At 44.4% G+C, this 16,737-nt stretch overlaps 1 protein-coding gene across 1 annotated transcript in view; it reads left to right on the top strand.

The window, feature by feature from the left end:
* Positions 1-16,737, top strand: part of ABTB2 (ankyrin repeat and BTB domain containing 2) — a 217,830-nt gene that overhangs the window by 155,873 nt on the left and 45,220 nt on the right. The gene's annotated exons all lie outside the window — the stretch shown is intronic.

Genomic DNA, 16,737 nt, shown 5'->3' with positions numbered 1-16,737 from the left:
AAGCAGTAAAGACCTTACCAAAGAAAATGTTACCTTCTCAGTGCCACTGATTAATGATTGTCATCATTCTTGGGAATAGAAAGGTTGATTGCAGTGGAGAGCCTGAGACGAACTTATGACCACCCTTCTGGGGGCTTATTTCAGTTGCTGCTACATGTCTAGTATGTGGGAAACTTACACAAGAAGCCAATACCCAAATAAAAACAAAAGGGCCACCCTTACTCATGCCAAGCAGTACCTGACTCTGCAAGTAGTCTTATTATTAGACCTGGTTGGAAATTTTCCAATGGAATATTTTTTAATTAGAAAATTTTGTCTAAATTGGAACGTTCTGTGGGCACGTATTGATTTTTGACTAAATTCTGACAGAAACCACACAGGTTTCTGACACAGCCCTGCCTGGCAGCCAGGTTTCAAAACCTGCCTGGGTTCCTGCTGACTCACCCACCCAGCTCCTTAGCAGCCCACCTGGCAGACTGATGGGGAGCCTGGGAGTCCAGCTCCTAGACTTGAAGCTCTTTGCCAGCCTGGACCTTTAGGGCTTCCCGTGTTCCTGGTTCCCAGGGTCCTTGGTTTTGGGGCAGCCCACCAGATGGATTGCTCCCGAGCTAGGGCTTCCAGTCTCCCAGCTCTTGAGCAAAACAAAACTTTAGTATTCACATTCCACAAACAATGTTGAAATTTCATTTTTGTTCTGTTTTGGAAGTATTATTTTTTTAAATTTCTGAATGTCCCATGGAATGGGAATTCCAGTTTCTGGCCAGCTGTACCCAGGACATGTTAATGTGACTTCTACTGTGTGGTTCATTGTCAGCCTGGCAGAAAGTCAGGCACACAGCATCTCCCTTTGCCCCCTTTGAGAGCAATCTCTGGCTGAGAAGCATTCTAGGCTTGCAGTGTGTTAGATTCCAACTCCCGTGCCAGGTGCCACATTTTCAGAATGAAAATGCAGGTCACCTGTCAGGCACAGGAGCAGGGGAAGGGATGATACTGCCACCGATTTATTAATACTGCTGCCCCTTATTCCAACACCAATGTCCTCTACTGACCCCAGTGTCCCCCTTGTGCTGAGTGGCAACAGACGTCCAGGGCCTTATAGATCAGTTCTCCAGTGGAAGAGAAATTGGTGATGTGGAATACGGATATACTCTTAAGTGTAAATTTGCTTTATTTGCACACATTCGCCAGTCCTGGGATGAGATGGTCAAACAGCATGCAGGGCAATCCTTCTTTTAGGCATCTCAGCCCAACCCAGTGTCTGGTTCCCAGGGAGCAGCTCTGCCTCAAGAATGTATTCTTATCAGAGCCCAAGGCAGACAGCAAATTCTCCGGCTGCTCACACGGCTCCCTCTCTCCCCAAGCTGCCTCTGTATCCAACCTTGTATAATCTAAACTAACGACAACCCAGCACAGCTTCCCAAGACTTACGTGTCAGCCTGTCCAAAACTTGCTTGTAGGCTAAGAACTTGGAAGACTGTATATAACAGCACCACCAAGTGACACATGCCATAATGATATGATAAAAATAGTTTATTCTACTGTCACTCTCAAGCTCCCATTAATTTAAAAAGAGATGGTTTTAACTTACAATTTTTTTCTCACTTAAAAATAATAGAATAACAAATTTAACATCCAATGTCATTTTTGAAAGGTAGCTAAATGTCACTTTAATAACACCAACAGAGAAAATAATTTATAAATCACAACAAATTGGCCTTTCCTCACACCCACAGACAGGGTCCTTCATGACTTTCTCTTCCCTCTGTTTCCCAGTGTGGACATGGAGCAGCCCATTTCATGCATTCACCCCTTCTCATCACCTTCTGGGCTGGTGCCACTGTCAGGCTCCTCTTTTGCAAGCTTGAGTATTGCTACTGCTGCCATTGCTGCTAGCCAGGCCTGATGGTGGTACCAGTGCCACTGGCCAAGCCCCGGTGGTGATGGGCGGTGCCTCTAAGTCTGCTGCAGCTGCTCTCCCCAGGCACTGGTGATAACAGCTTCTGAGCAGAGCCCACAGCAGGACCTGTCGGTGAGGGACAAGCTGAGCATAAAAATGGGTGTCCCATTTCGTGGTTCCAGGTTTCCAGGACAGAATGCAGAAGTCTTGGAGGGGAAACTTTATCCAAACAGCAATTGCTATAATTTCAGCCTGGGTGTCTTGTAGATTTTAAAAAAGGCAAATAAAGAGAGCACAATTATAAATTATAAATCTCTCTGATAGAGAAAGCAGAGTGCACATCTCAGTCTGAAAGATGTCCCCTCTTGTATCCCCTCACAACCCTACCCCTTAGAAGATTGTCAGGGAGGTTCCTGTGCTCATCTGGGCAGACTGTCTGTTACTACATTCTTGTGTGGCACCAACCCCAGTGGGGTCTCATTCTGATTGGCATGCTATGCTTCTGTATTCCAAAATAATAATTCTCCCTGTACTGATGACTGATCTTCCTCCAGAAGAAACTACAACCTTAAAAAGATCTGTCTGGTGGGAATAGAAGCACTGGAGAGAACCAGTGTGAGCTTGTGATAGAAATAAGAGGAAATAAGGAATGCAGCAGGTTTCATTTCAAGTTGTTTTATCTAGAAAGATAAAGAAAAAAGTTACATGGTTAAAATAGGGAAGAGAATGCAAATTTAATAACTGCAAAGTTGGCTGTATTGTTTGTCCTACCAATCTGAAAAGATCACACAGAGTACATCTACCCTACAGTAGACATACCCAGTGAGAGTAGTTGATTAGAGTTTGATGTGGGTTAAAACATGAATGCTGTCCCAGTTTTCCACTTTTCCTCCATGCCTACATCCATTCTATGATCCCCAGAGCTGAGTTAGAGAATAGAATATCAAAATGTCAATGCAAGCTGTATGTCTATTTTATGTTCAAATCAATACTAGGTGCTGCATCAGCAACAGGTTTTTTGGAATATTTCCACCACTTACTTTGGATCAAGACTTAGATGTACAGGAAATTAAAAGTGATAATTTTTTTAAAAAATCAAAAATTTGGCATTAGAAAAAAATATGAGCCTGAATACACCAGATTGAGCAAATGGCTTCAAACTTTGATGGAACCTGTATAAATCAAACGGACGGATATACCAACAGCAACCAACTTCCAACCCCATGTGGAATCTGTTCCAGGATATGTTTGTATGTGTCGTACTCCATTGACTCCAATCCCTGTTATTTAACATGGCTAGTGGGGTAAATATTACTGGGGATACTTTGTACATGAGTCTGTTTATTCATTTCCAACTAAAGGGAAAAGACGGTCGAGGTTGCATGTGAGTGTGCCAGGGCGCAGTGTGATAGATGAAGGCATTGATTCATCTACTCTGGCTTGGCAAAGCTGTGTAGCCAGCCCTTTTATTCTTTACTGAGCTGTGCTAAATCAGCTGCAAACTCTGCATTGCTCTATTGTGCATTTATGGTCTCTCTGGAATATGCTTTTAATGTGTACTGCAAATCCGTGCTATTTTCTAATGAAAAATCTCAGTCATGAACCAGGACAATAATGCTGAAATGCTTTGCCATAGCTTGTGCTGTGGTTCCTCGGCTGCCATGCAAAATCTATTAAAGTTTTAAAAAAGCCCTAAATTTAGCAAGGAGAGGAGACGATTATTAGAGTTACAGGTCTAGTCATGTAAACGCAGGATTGATCTTGAGAAGCTCTGAGCACCTACAACTCCTGTTTACTTCAGTGGAAATTGTTGTTGCCCATTCAAAGCTCACAACCTATTAGCCATTTGCTTTATCAGATGAGCTCTTTCTCAATCTGTTTTATGCCACCCATTACACTTATGAAGGGGCATGCTATGAAAATCATTGCAAAATCAGGGTTGGAAAGGACTTTTTAGTGCTTCCCTCTGACATTGGAGGGCATATAGAATTCACTATCCTAAAACCATCCCTGATGGCTGCTGTCATGTCTAGGCTATCAAAATGGTGCTGAAAACATGTTGCCAAACTATAGAGCTGCTGATACATGCAGACTCAGCACTAGGGTGACCATATGTCCAAATTTTATAGGGACAGTCCTGATATTTGGGGCTTTTTTTTTTTATATGGGCTCCTATGACCCCCTCCCATCCCCTGTCCCAATTTTTCACACTTGCTATCTGGTCACCCTACTCAGGACCCTACAACCAACTCATTCTGAGTGCAGTTCATGTATATGTGAGGGGTTGCAAGAGTCCACATATAAAGGGGAAGTGCAAACTGTGTGTGAGAATCCCCATGCAAGTGGCCTGCATACTTATGCCACCTCTGTTCACAAGAACATGCAAACTGCACCTCCTTGTCCATGGTAGCAGCCAAATTGATGAAACCAAAAGTGGTAGAAGTAAATGAAGGGTTAGAAATAGTGAGAGCCATATGGGAGTGAGAGAAACCTGGGAGCCTCTTTGCAGGTTGGCAAGTGTCAGGAGCCTCCTATTTAGGACTCCAGTGTATATTTTCACATTGAAACCTGAGGAAGCTTGTTGGTTGGTGATGAGGCTCTGTGATGTTTTGACTCCTGTCCAAAGGCAGAAGGCAGCAGTGAAGAGGTTGAGTAGGAGAGGGAAAACAGACATCAGTAAGTAAAAAGCCTTGAAACATTGTCCCTGTTGAAAACATCATGTTTGTTACATGACTGACTTTGGACCCCATCTTGGCCTCATCCTCTGCGCATGCCGAGTACTGTCTGCTGCATTGTGCCAAATGAGACACCTGGGGAGGTGTTTTGCAATTTGCAAAGTGCCAAACCTGTGCAATATTATGGCAAACCCACTAGACAAGGATCTGAGATGTGAGTAAACCTCTTTGCATGGCAACAAATCCCAGATTGCCTAAGGGCATCAGAGCTCACGAGTGTCATGTCAGAACACATCTGCCTTAGTCACTGGCAAAAATGAATATGCACTGGGCACTCATATCTCTTGGGTTTCACAAAGATCACACAGCAGCCAACATATTTTCATTGTGTGAACTAAAAAGAGAGGTGTGGCTCACTCCCCAAGCTCCTGCCCTGTTTTCCCCCATGCTGATGTCAGTATGGCTCAGAGCAGTGGTTCTTAAACTTGTTACTAAGGCGACAAACTGCATTTTGTCTCTTTTGGGGGGAGACCCACCATTACCCCTGCTCCCCTTCTCAGCCCTCTGCTTTCCCTCTCCTCCCATGCTTGGCTCTTCCAGTCCTGTCCCCTCCTACAGCCCCAGCCAGCCCTTCTCTCTCAACAGCCAGGCGACCACCATGGCTACCAGACTGCTGACTGTCCTCTTCCTGGCTCCGGCCACTTCCTGCCTGGGTCCTGCTCCCCATGTCACTGCCTGCTGGGGAAGTGAGAGCAGGGGGCAGCAGCAACATGTAGGAAGTGACTGGCGCCGAGGACAAGACAGCTATCAGTCTGTCCTCACTGTGTGTGCCCTGGAGGCGCTTCCTCCATGCTGCTGCTGTCTGGATCACGCTCCCCAGGCCTTTGCATGCTGCCCAGGGGAAGTAAGAACACAGGGTAGGGAGCACCTCTGGGGCATGTGCAACCCACTTAGACCTTTCCCAGGACCCATAGTTTGAGAAACATTGGCTCAGAGGATAGCATTCTACATTCCGTGGTCATGTCCCATGCTCATAGTGGGACTATGGGGCATTGCACTTTGAGGACTATCCTATGTTAAACCAAGGGCCCTTTTCCCACTTCTGCTAGCTTTCCAGGTGGAATTTAAAGATAGTATGGGGTTTTTCAAAGGAGTAGAAGATAACTTTGGTATGTGGCCAAGATTCCTCTGTCAATACAATAATAATACTTATCTCTTAGATGATAGATCTTATGGAATATTTATCTCTTCATCCATAGATCTCAAAGTGCTTTACAAATGGAGAAACTGATTCACAGAGAGGTGAAGTGACTTGGCCAAGTTTGCAGAGCAGGGCTGTACCAGAGCCAGGAATAGAAAGCATGGGCCCCATGTAACTCCTGGGCCAATCTGCTCACCACTGGACCGTGCTGCCTCCAAAAGAGGATGGGGTGTCTGAGGCTGTGGGTGTGTAATCACATGCCTGCAATGGTTGCTGCCAGGGAGAGAGTATGATCTTCTAGGACTTAAAGCAAAGAAGTAGAATGCAAGAAACCTGAGTTTTATTCCATATTGTGCTGCTGATTTGTTATGTGACTTTGGGCAAGTCAGTTAACAACTTCTGTATGAGGAGAGATTAAAAGGACTGAGACTTTTCAGCTTGGAAAAGAGACAACTAAGGGTAGGATATGAGAGAGGTCTATAAAATCATGAATGGTGTGGAGAAAGTGAATGAGGAAGTGTTATTTACTCCTTCACGTTACAGAAGAACTAGGGGTTACCCAATGAAATTAATAGGCAGCAGGTTTAAACAAACAAAAAGAAGTATTTCTTTACACAACACACAGTGAACCTATGGAACATGTTGCCAGGGGATGTTGGAAAGGCCAAAACTATAACTGGGTTCAAAAAAGAACTAGATAATTCCTGGGGAATAGGTCCATCAATGGCTATTAGCCAAGATGGTCAGCAATGCAACACCATAATCTGTGTGTCCCAAGCCTCTGATTGTCAGAAACTGGGAGTGGACAATAAGGGATGGATCACTCAGTGATTGCCTGTTCTGCTCATCCCCTCTGAAGCACCTGGCGTTGGCCACTGTCAGAAGACAGGATACTGGACTGAATGGACCATTGATCTGACCCATTGTGGTTGTTCTTATGTTCTTCCTGTGCGTCAACTTCCCTATTTGTAAAAAGGGGATATGATACCTTCCCCACCTTAGTAAAATGCTTTGAGATTCTCAGGTGGAATGTAAACCCATAAGCCCAAGATACCAATTTTCTGAAGTGATTGTCTCTTGATAGCACTGCTTTGTAAAGCACTTTGGAATACTTAAAAATAAAGTCGAATCATGTCTATCATCACTGTTAGTGAAGCCAGTATTGTCAGGGCTTTATGAACTGTCCAGGTCGCACATGTGTCTTGATTTACACACTCTCTGCAGTGTGGTATTTTATTCTGAATGTCAGAGAGGATAAAACACTCTGTGTCGGCAGAGGCTCACAGTCTCTGCATGCATTTGAATCTCTCAGTAAAAAATCTGTTCCAGAGCTGATGGAGAAGGCCTCATTCAGCCAGCAGTAAAAATTCAGGACTTGCCAGCTTGATGGAAACTGACTATTTCTAGGCTGGAAAAGCTGTGAGTACTGCAAAAAGCAATCCACGACTACACAGGGGCCCAGTTCATAGGAACAAGAGAAACTGGTTCTGACTGCTGGCCACTGGAGGTCTTCAGAAGGGCTGTTTGTGAAGCGACTGCCAACCAGGCTACTATCAGTCAAACAATCTTCCCCACCCCCAGTTGCATTGAAACTCCTCCGAATGGCTGATGCTCTTTCTGCTTTCAGCTGGGCAGCTGCTCTATGTACCAGGTTCAAAAGTGACCTAAGAATTTCCTACTTCAGAGAGGAGCCCCTCCCATCTGTTACTTCATTGGAGCCAACAGCCATGAATAACATTCAAGCCTCAGTTGCCAAAACGGCCAAACTGGAGAAATGTATAGATGTTATTGCCATCATCTGTTGCCTCTCAGTGCATGCTGTGTTTTGCCAGGCAGCAGAAGAAAGGATGACCGGTTGAGACTAGCTGTTTTCCTTCTGTGCCTTCTGCTGTATGGAGTATGTGCAGCAATGCCTGCTCTGCAATGTGGTTCAGTGGGAAAGGATGAAAAATGCAGCAATGCTGATGCTTCCAGAACCCGGAGGGAAGGCACCAGCACTTTATGGTGCTAGCTTCTCTCAGGATTAAATGTCACTTAAATATTGAGATGAATGGCTTAGCTTGTTACTAAATAAAGAATTAGACATTTATTTGATGAAGTGCCGGAGCCAAGGTTTCACTAGCTAGGAGAGAAACCAGAGATGGGCCCAAGTCATTAAGTCCAGGTCCACAATCAAACTGCAGTCAAGACTTGCCTAAAGTTGATGTTTGCCCAGATTTGGTGGTCAACCCATTGTATACACAGTAGTTTGTGTACGTCTGTCTTTAATCTAGGTAGCACAGGTGGTAACAGCAGTGAAGATGTGGTGGGATGGACTTCAGAGAGGGGCCAGCAACCCTGGTAGGCACCCAGTGTCCCGTGGGCTTGTACTGGGGTGACTATCCGGTGCTGAAGCTCATGCCACCACATCTTCACTACTATTGTTCACCTGTGCTGGCAAAAGGGAGAAGTCTTCCCCCAATGGATAGTATTGCATCTTTAAGTGTTTAATAAGGAATTTACATCTTCCTGTGAAGCATTCAGCATTACACAGAACAAGATACATACTGTTCCAGTGTGGCTACTCCTGTGGTCTTAGGACACCCACCTGGAAAATCTTCTCATTTCGCTTTTTGAAACAAAAAAATTAAAAATACTTTTGTCCTTATACACCCCTTTCATCTCACTGGTGAAGAGCTTAGGGATAATGTTAATTAAGCTTCTCAGTCCCTTACCTGATTGGCAGATGTCCTCTTCCTCTGTGTATAGAAGACATCTAGCGAATAAGAGTGTGACTGCATTCTAAATATTTATGTTTTAGGCTTGATGCAGATGAAGTTTTATGGCCTGTTATACAAGTCAGACTGGGTGATCACAGAGGTCCCTTCTGCCTTAAAAATCTATGAATCTGTGTTATTAATTGAACATCGTCACTTATTAATGTAGCTTCCCTCAAGGACGTCCTGTCACTTGCCATTGTTGCATGGCATTCCACTGTCAGAACCAGAAAGAGAACCCAGGAGTCATGACTAACCACTAGAGAACACTCCCCTCCCTAGATGACGGTTACTGGGGTAAATTTTCTGAACTTGCTCTGACCAATGTTTGTTTGGTTTTGGGAGATGCATTTTCAAGGCCCCTGAGATGTGTCACTAACTGTCAAGCTAGCACAGTCTTTTTCTGGAGAAACTTATTTCTCAGGTGGATGTTGCCAGGTTCTCAACTGGCTACCAAAAGGCTTCTCCCCCTTCCCCCTGCCGGGTAGGTCTACATTTAAAACACTGCAGCGATGCAGTTGTGCTGCTGTAGCACTTCAGTGAAGACACTACTGCACCGACATGAGAGCTTCTCCTGTTGCTGTAGTTAAATCACCTCTGTGAAAGGCAGCAGCTGAATCAATAGGAAAAGCCCTCCCATTGGCCATAGCATTGTTTACACCAGGGCCTAGGTTGATGTATCTGTGCAGGGGTGGGGGGATTTTTCATTCCCCTGAGAGATGTAGTTATACTGATGTAAGTTCATAGACCTGACCTCAGTAGCAGTACTTTTACAGAAGTACTCTGGTCTCATGAAGTGTCACGTAGTGCAGTAGTGGAACCACAAGCTCTCTCTTGGATCTCCTTGGAAGAATCCTCCCTAATGCAGGTTGAAGAGGGGATTGGACTAAATGATCTCCTGAGGTCTCTTCCAACCCTAATATTCTATGAAGATATTTGTGTCCAAATTCTTTTTACAGCCCTGACTTGTTGCTCACTGCGCCCATCTAGAACCTAGTTTGATACATTCAGCTCAATGAGCCATGTTTCTGAGATTGCTGGCAAAATTACATTTGGAGATCTCTTATCTGATGGGGCTGTTCTCTCAAGGCCTGCCTCATCAAACACTTGAGAAACTGGCTATTGTTTCACTTTGAAACTGGCTTTATGGGTGTGTCATCCCATAGTTCACTATGAAGTTCAGTCTTTCTCTTTCTGATTGGAAAACTGCATCTTGTTTTATGCCTTATTTTGATTTATGTCCAAATCTAGTTTTAGCTTAAGGGGAGCTGTAGCCATGCATTTTTCAGGCATATGGAACTACTTGGATATGCCCAATAAATATACAATATTGTGAAAAAGAGCTTCTATATTTCAACTTCTGGCAATCAGTGACTATTGAGAAATGCATAGGACTTTGAAAGTTGATTTCATTCAAGTTCTAGACGATGATAGATTTTAGATTTAGATTTTTTTTTTTAATTTATGGGAGATATTTTTTTATAAGCTTGGCTGTTTGTTTGCATGATGAATTTAGAGGCATGGTTACCATGACTGTGCACAGTAAATCAGTGAATTGTCCCTGGAAATTATTGCATATTATTATATATGTGAAGCATAACATAGGTAGATAGAGAATTGCTTGAGCCCTGATTGAGCCACTTGCCTTGAGTAGTATTGTACTATCTACCAGACTGATATTCTTAATAATGTTGAATAGTATCGTAAGCCATCAGCAGTCTCACTGAAGTCAATGTGTGTAAGGGTATTGCAGTCTGGCCCAATCCGAGTAGTTCCACTGATAACTCCAGAATGACTTGTACAGTTCTATTCAAGGTAAGAATGGGTGACAAAAATCGAGCTCTCAATTTGACCATGGACCCTGGGCACCCAATTACAGAAATCTGAGACAGAGAGGTAAGTGATTTGTCACAGGTGACATACAAGTCTGCATCAGAGCTAGAAATAAGAACGTGTATCTCTTACGTCCCAGTCCTGGCCTCTAACCACTAGGCTATGCTTCCTAATGTAGATAAGGAGAATTTAAGAAAGAATCTGAGTTGCAGAGGTACCACTAAATCACTTCCGGCTGTAATTTGCAGCCAAGCAACACCAATCATTTCAGTGGTGTGACTCCAGATTTAGACTGGGGGAGGGGGTGACGACTGAAAGCAGAATGCGGCTCACTCTCTTTCCCCTTTCAGCAAATATGTTAGACTAGAATATATTCCCCCAACAGAATGTGGTTTCTCCCCAGAGTGATCCACAAACAGGAGATTTGAATCAACTCAGGCAAGTAATTTATTTGAGTGGGATTTGTATTGCAGAGTAGATATCTTTTTTTTAAATCGTCAACCTGGCATTTACAGTAAGCATTTGATGAAAACAGTATATTTTGGTTTAATAATCCATTATCAGATCACAGAGGCACACAGTCATGAATAAGGAACTGTGATGCACAAATTGCTAGGGCCTCCTTTAAAAGATATTCCTGTGAAAATCTAGGATTACCCCAGTGGGAGTTCAATTTCTAATCTCTGCAGGGCCAAAGAGCGAGGTGATGGTAGCTATTGTCATAAAATATACCAAGTCATGTTCACTCTTCAGAACAGCTTAACTGTTAGCTTCCTTCTTTGTTATGAAGATGTTGTTAACAATAAAAGAGGAAGCCAAGGCAACCTGCTAGCCGCTACTGCTGAGGGGCACTTGGCCGCAGACTGTCCTTTATTTAGTACTGACATTGTTTAAGCACTGACCAACTCTTTCCTCAGGAAGCAGGCAAGTTCTGCAGTTTGAGGTCTGTCATTTACTCCAATAGGAAATATTAACCTCAATTAGGAATAGCAATTGTGGGGGTTGCGCAGAGAAGAAACTGTCAGCTAGGCTCCATCATCATTCTTTACATTTAGTGTGCATTCAACCAAGGCGCTCTATGCCCTTCACCCACATTAGTTAAGAGAGCTTTGTAAAACTCTTATCTTTCATGACACACGCCTATAGAATAATTGAAGCAGATGGAGGTTAAATGACATGCCAGCAAATCAGTAGCATAGGAAGAGAACCTTTGAGTCAAGACTAACTCCAGTCAGTCCCCTATGCTGCTCACTACACACGCTCTCCCTCCCAGACCTGGGAAGAGAAGCCAGGGGTCCTAATCCTCACTCGTCTTCTGCATCCCTAAAATGTCTTTGCAGTAAAATATCTCCCCAACAATTTAAAAAAGTTTCCTTGGGTTTCCTCCCCTCCCTTTGTGATGTGTACTGGTTAGGCTGATCTTTGTATTGTAGAATAATAAACAATGAACAATAAAGGGAACCTGATATTGGAGACTTCTGGTTGTACCAGCCCTGGGAATACATTCCAAATGTGCCCTTTAGTCACCCAGGCACTCACTCATTGTCACACACTTTCATTTTCATCTGAACAGCTAGAAACTTAATGCACAAATAGCAAAGGGTTTAAGACTGAAAATCTTCTTGAAATTGTAGTTACAAGAACTGTAAATGGGTAGCATGCAGACACTAGCTATTTCTTACTTGCTAAGAAGCAGAACTGAAAAGTGTTCCTTCAGTTTTAAAACATTGTAATACATGTTGGGGACCTGATCCAAAGCCCATTGCAGTCAGTGGGAGTCTTTCCATTGATTTTAATGGGCATTGGATCAGGTTTCGGGGTGGAGGGGGTCAGAAAACAATATTGTACAAGAGAATGTTCTGTGAATTTCTTTATTTTGCAAGTACAACAATTACTGCCAACATAATAAAAGAGAAATCATAAGGCAAACTGGTATCTCATGGTAAATAGAAAATACTGATCTGACCTGCGTCAAACTTTTGGAGGCTACCAAACATGAGCTAACAAGTGTTGCAAGTTTGAAGCGCCAGATGCTGTAATTCCTCATGCCCACTGAAATTCATGGGAACTGGCAGCCTGAAAATCACACAAAGGCGGCTGCTGCATCTTGAGTCATGGTGAGACTACTTGCAGCAGGGGCCAAAAATCTCATTGCTGGTGACATCAGAATTATAGGAGCTGGCAACACTGTGTTTCTATGACACTAGTGCTCTGGTGCACAGGTGAATGCTCACAGTGTGTTCAAAGTGCTTCATTCTGAATCCCCATCAGGCTATGCAAACTGATCAGTCCACCTCATCACCAGCTGTAACACATACAAAGAACCAAGCAAGAGTGGGACCTAAGGTTTCTGGAAGGAGGGGACCATGTGACCATCCATTCCAGTGACCTCACCCCTAAAGGAATGGGGTAGCCATTGTGAGATTCCCCTTTCCCTTTGGATCTAATGACTGGAGACAGGGCTGGTTCCAGGCACCAGCACAGCAAGCAGGTGCTTGGGGCAGCCAACAGGAAGGGGCAGAATGTCCGGCTCTTCGGTGGCAATTTGGTGGTGGAATAGAATGAAGAACAGAAGAATAGAATGAAGTGGCAGCGGTAGGACTGCTGCCAAAGTGCCACCAATTGTGACTTTTTTTTTTTTTTTGGCCGCTTGGGGTGGCAAAAACGCTGGAGCCGGCCCTGACTGGAGAGGGGGGCTGGAATGGCAGTTTCCCCCCATGTTATCCCCCCTACCCAGCATTATGTGGGTACATTTGCCAGAGAAAGAGCCAGAGCCTGCCAATGAGTTGCGGGAAGTGGCAGGCTTCCCCTGTTTAAGGGGTCCCCAAATGATCAGGGTCTGAAGCAGCTGCTTCCTTTTCTTGTACGCACGGTTGACTTCGGACACATGCAACTCAGTGCCCTCAGAAAGAACTGGCTGTGAAGAGCAGTGTGTGAATCTAGCCTGAACTTGTCTGATGGAACCAAGTCAGCATGATCTTCTGATAGACAGAAGTTCTGTCAAGACTCCAGATTCCCATGCATGCAGGCAGAGGCTGCCAGTGCTAAAAAGATATTGGGTGCAGCAGTTAGCCATTGACAAAGGCTGAGTAATTCCCCTCTGCTGAGCAATTGGCAGAGTAAACTTTGGAGACCGCCCTCTTACTTTCCTTCCCAGTCATAGCTAGGATGCCTGAGAGAAAGTGAACATTAAATGAACTGGATGAGTGTAGAAGTAGCAGGGAAACTACAGCTGAGAAGTGGAAAAGAAAAATAGCATTTCTGATGGGTCAGCTAGCTGGGGTGGAATTCATAGTCAGCAACCAAGGAGCCTAGCTAGGATCAGTCTCAAAAGAAATGAACTAAATTATTTCCCAGACAGGTCACTCAGGAACACTGGCACATCAGCTTCTGATTCTTCACTAATATGTCTGGGGCTATCAGCCTCACGTAATTCCTCTGCCAGGTCCTTTTTCCGCACATTGGAGGCTCTACACTCAGACCCCATGTGCACTCTGCATTAACGTCTATGCCCCACAAATGGGATTTTATATTTTCTAATAATATTTTGACTGTGGAAATTGTTGTGGCTGCACCAAACTTCCCTCCAGGGTTAAACATCATTCCTGTGCAACTGAGTGTACAGACTAGTTAGTAAAATTTGATCATATGACAAATACAATATAACTTTCTATTGTATTCTTCTACTGAGTCCATCACTATGGTATTTCTCAAAGGAGAAACGGAGCAAAATGAAGAGTACTCTATTCTTATTTTCTCTTTCTCTCTCTCAGATGTGGTCTGAGTATATTTTCTTCTTTTATCTTTTGTTCCCCACATTTTGTTCATTATCATGGATGGGCCAAGTAAAACAGCAGGTGGGATTTACATTAAGATAGGAAGGCAGTTAAATTTGTGATCAGGCTCAATTCCTCTTGAAAGGACTTTCAGAGCAGTGGGCCTTCTGGTGAGAAAGCTTGATCCCTGGTTCTTACAAATCTTTCATCATTGATAGCTTCAGAGTACCTGACGAATGTAGCTGTTGTGGTTGGTCCTGGTCCTGGATGGAGAGGCACCCAATACATTTAGAAATTCAGTGTAATCAAGTAATTCTAGGGACTGATACTGCCACCTATGTTCATGTGACTAATATCAGTAGTGGACTCAGTAAGGACCATTCATAAGGGTTACCGGAACAGGCTCTTTATTTTATATAGCATCTTTCATTCGCCCTATAAAATGCCCTCCTCAGCAATTTGTCAAGAAAATCCTGGTTTATGTGGCTGACCCAGATTTCTCAGCTAAATCCCTACTGAAGTTCTTTTTGTTTTGCACTCACATTGTGTCAGATCCGTTGAAACACCTATGTGATTCACAAGGGCGTAATTTGCAGTTTGCTGTAACTCAGCTCAGAGGTGATGTTGGTTAGCAATGCGAAGTGACCAGAGCAATTAGTTGGAGTTGGGCCTATTTCTATTGCTGCTATACCACTGTATCAACATCGTGTTTACAATCTCAGGATACTTGAGGACTCACCAGCAGAATACGACTATTTTCCAACTGTGTTTAGCTACAACATTGCAGCACTTCCTGCCACAGTCATTAATGGTCACCACCAATGGTCACCACCACAGCTGGATGTGATGTATGGGGTTAGGAGGAGGGTGAATTTTTTTATGCTGATATAGTTATCTCACTTTTCTGAGTGTCAGAACCAACACTGGAAAGAGGGATTCCTCTTGTCCCCATCTCCCACACACATTGGATTGCTTATTCTTTGTGTCTGGAACACAAACACCTGGATGTTGACTAGAGCAGCTTATTCAAACAGATGGTGCAGAGAAGACAGAGTTTTTGAATGGTAACACAGAATTGTTAAATTTAAAAAATTAAGAAAAATAAATCACCTATATTATGTTTAGCAGCAGGATTGGTACTTGTTTCACTTCATGTCGTTCAATCTCTCACTGTTGCCTCATTGGTTTTAAATGTGCTTTCTGACAATTGAGATTGAACAGGACATATGGGAAAAAATATCCTTGTCATTTGGCAACAAGGGAAACAAACATCTTCATCTCACCACGGGTCAGACCTCAGCACATCTGTTAGCCAGAGGTTGGAAGGCCTCTTGCGTTTCTGGAGCTGCCATTTTGCTGTTCTCTTAGAACACTTGAGAATGAAGAGCTTTGATCAGTTAGGACCTTCTGGAGATGAAGAAAATGGAGGACGACGTAAGGATCATTCGTCCGTTTTAGTTGTGTACAAGAAATTCCCCACGGGAAGCATGAGAATGGTGGTTCACTTGGCCTATACAAATAAAGCAAATTAATAGAGCCCTGGAAATCTGCAGGTATCTGCTTTCTATCCATGAACCATTTCTGCGGATACCATTGCGGATGCGGATACAAATTTTGTATCCGTGCAGGGCTCTGACAGTAAAAGCAGGTGGGCAGCTGTGAGGAACCATGGTATGGATCTGCCACCTGCCCTGGGCAGAGGGTGTGGGGACGGGCTGGAGGCTGCTCAGCCCCATTCCCAGGGCAGGAGGAGCGTCCTCCCTGGCTCCCCACAGGTGCCTGCCCGGTTCTTATCATGGACAGGCTGCAGCTCCGAGCTGCCCACTGGAACCATGCTGGGGAAAGCCATGCTGGCAGCTGTGGGGAGCCTGGGTCCCTCCACTTGCCCTGGATGGGGGACTGGGACAGGGGACAGGGGCTGCTCGGGCCCCCTGCCCAGGGAAGGTGGTAGGTCCACTGCCACTCACCACAGCTGCCAGCGCGTCTCTCTGGACCAGGGTCTGGAGTGGGTGTGCCTCAGAGCCTCAGTCTGGCCCCTGGTGTAGACAGGGGTGGCTCTAGACATTTTGCCGCCCCAAGCACAGAGGGTCCGCTGAAGTTGCGGGACCAGTGGACCCTCCGCAGACAAGCCGCCGAAGGCACCCTGCCTGCCCCCCTAGCAGTGACCGGCAGAGTGCCCCCCGCGGCTTGCTGCCCCAGGCACGCACTTGGAGCGCTGGTGCCTGGAGCCGCCCCTGGGTGTTTAGCCCTGCAAATCCATGGATATATGCACAGATAATTTTGGGGAATTTAATGTGGATATACATTTGTGTATCTGTGCAAGACTTTACAAATTAAATATACATTTAAAAAAATCAGGGGTACAGATAGCTGAGAGGTGCCTGGGAAGTTGTTTTACACTCCTATGAGCAGCTTGTACTACAAGTGCTATGCACACTCAATTTGCTTTTCATGATCTCTGCATACCTATAACACAGAGTACCAGAAGTACAAAACCATGGTAGTGTCACTAGTTGATATGCAGGAGGAGCACATGCAATTATTGCTTATGCATCTTAGTGTGCAAATACCTCATTTGCGCTAGAAGTCATGGTAACTG

Source organism: Chelonoidis abingdonii, chromosome 4, assembly GCF_003597395.2.
Source record: "Chelonoidis abingdonii isolate Lonesome George chromosome 4, CheloAbing_2.0, whole genome shotgun sequence".
Taxonomy (NCBI): domain Eukaryota; kingdom Metazoa; phylum Chordata; order Testudines; family Testudinidae; genus Chelonoidis; species Chelonoidis abingdonii.
This window is presented reverse-complemented; position numbering and strand designations above follow the sequence as displayed.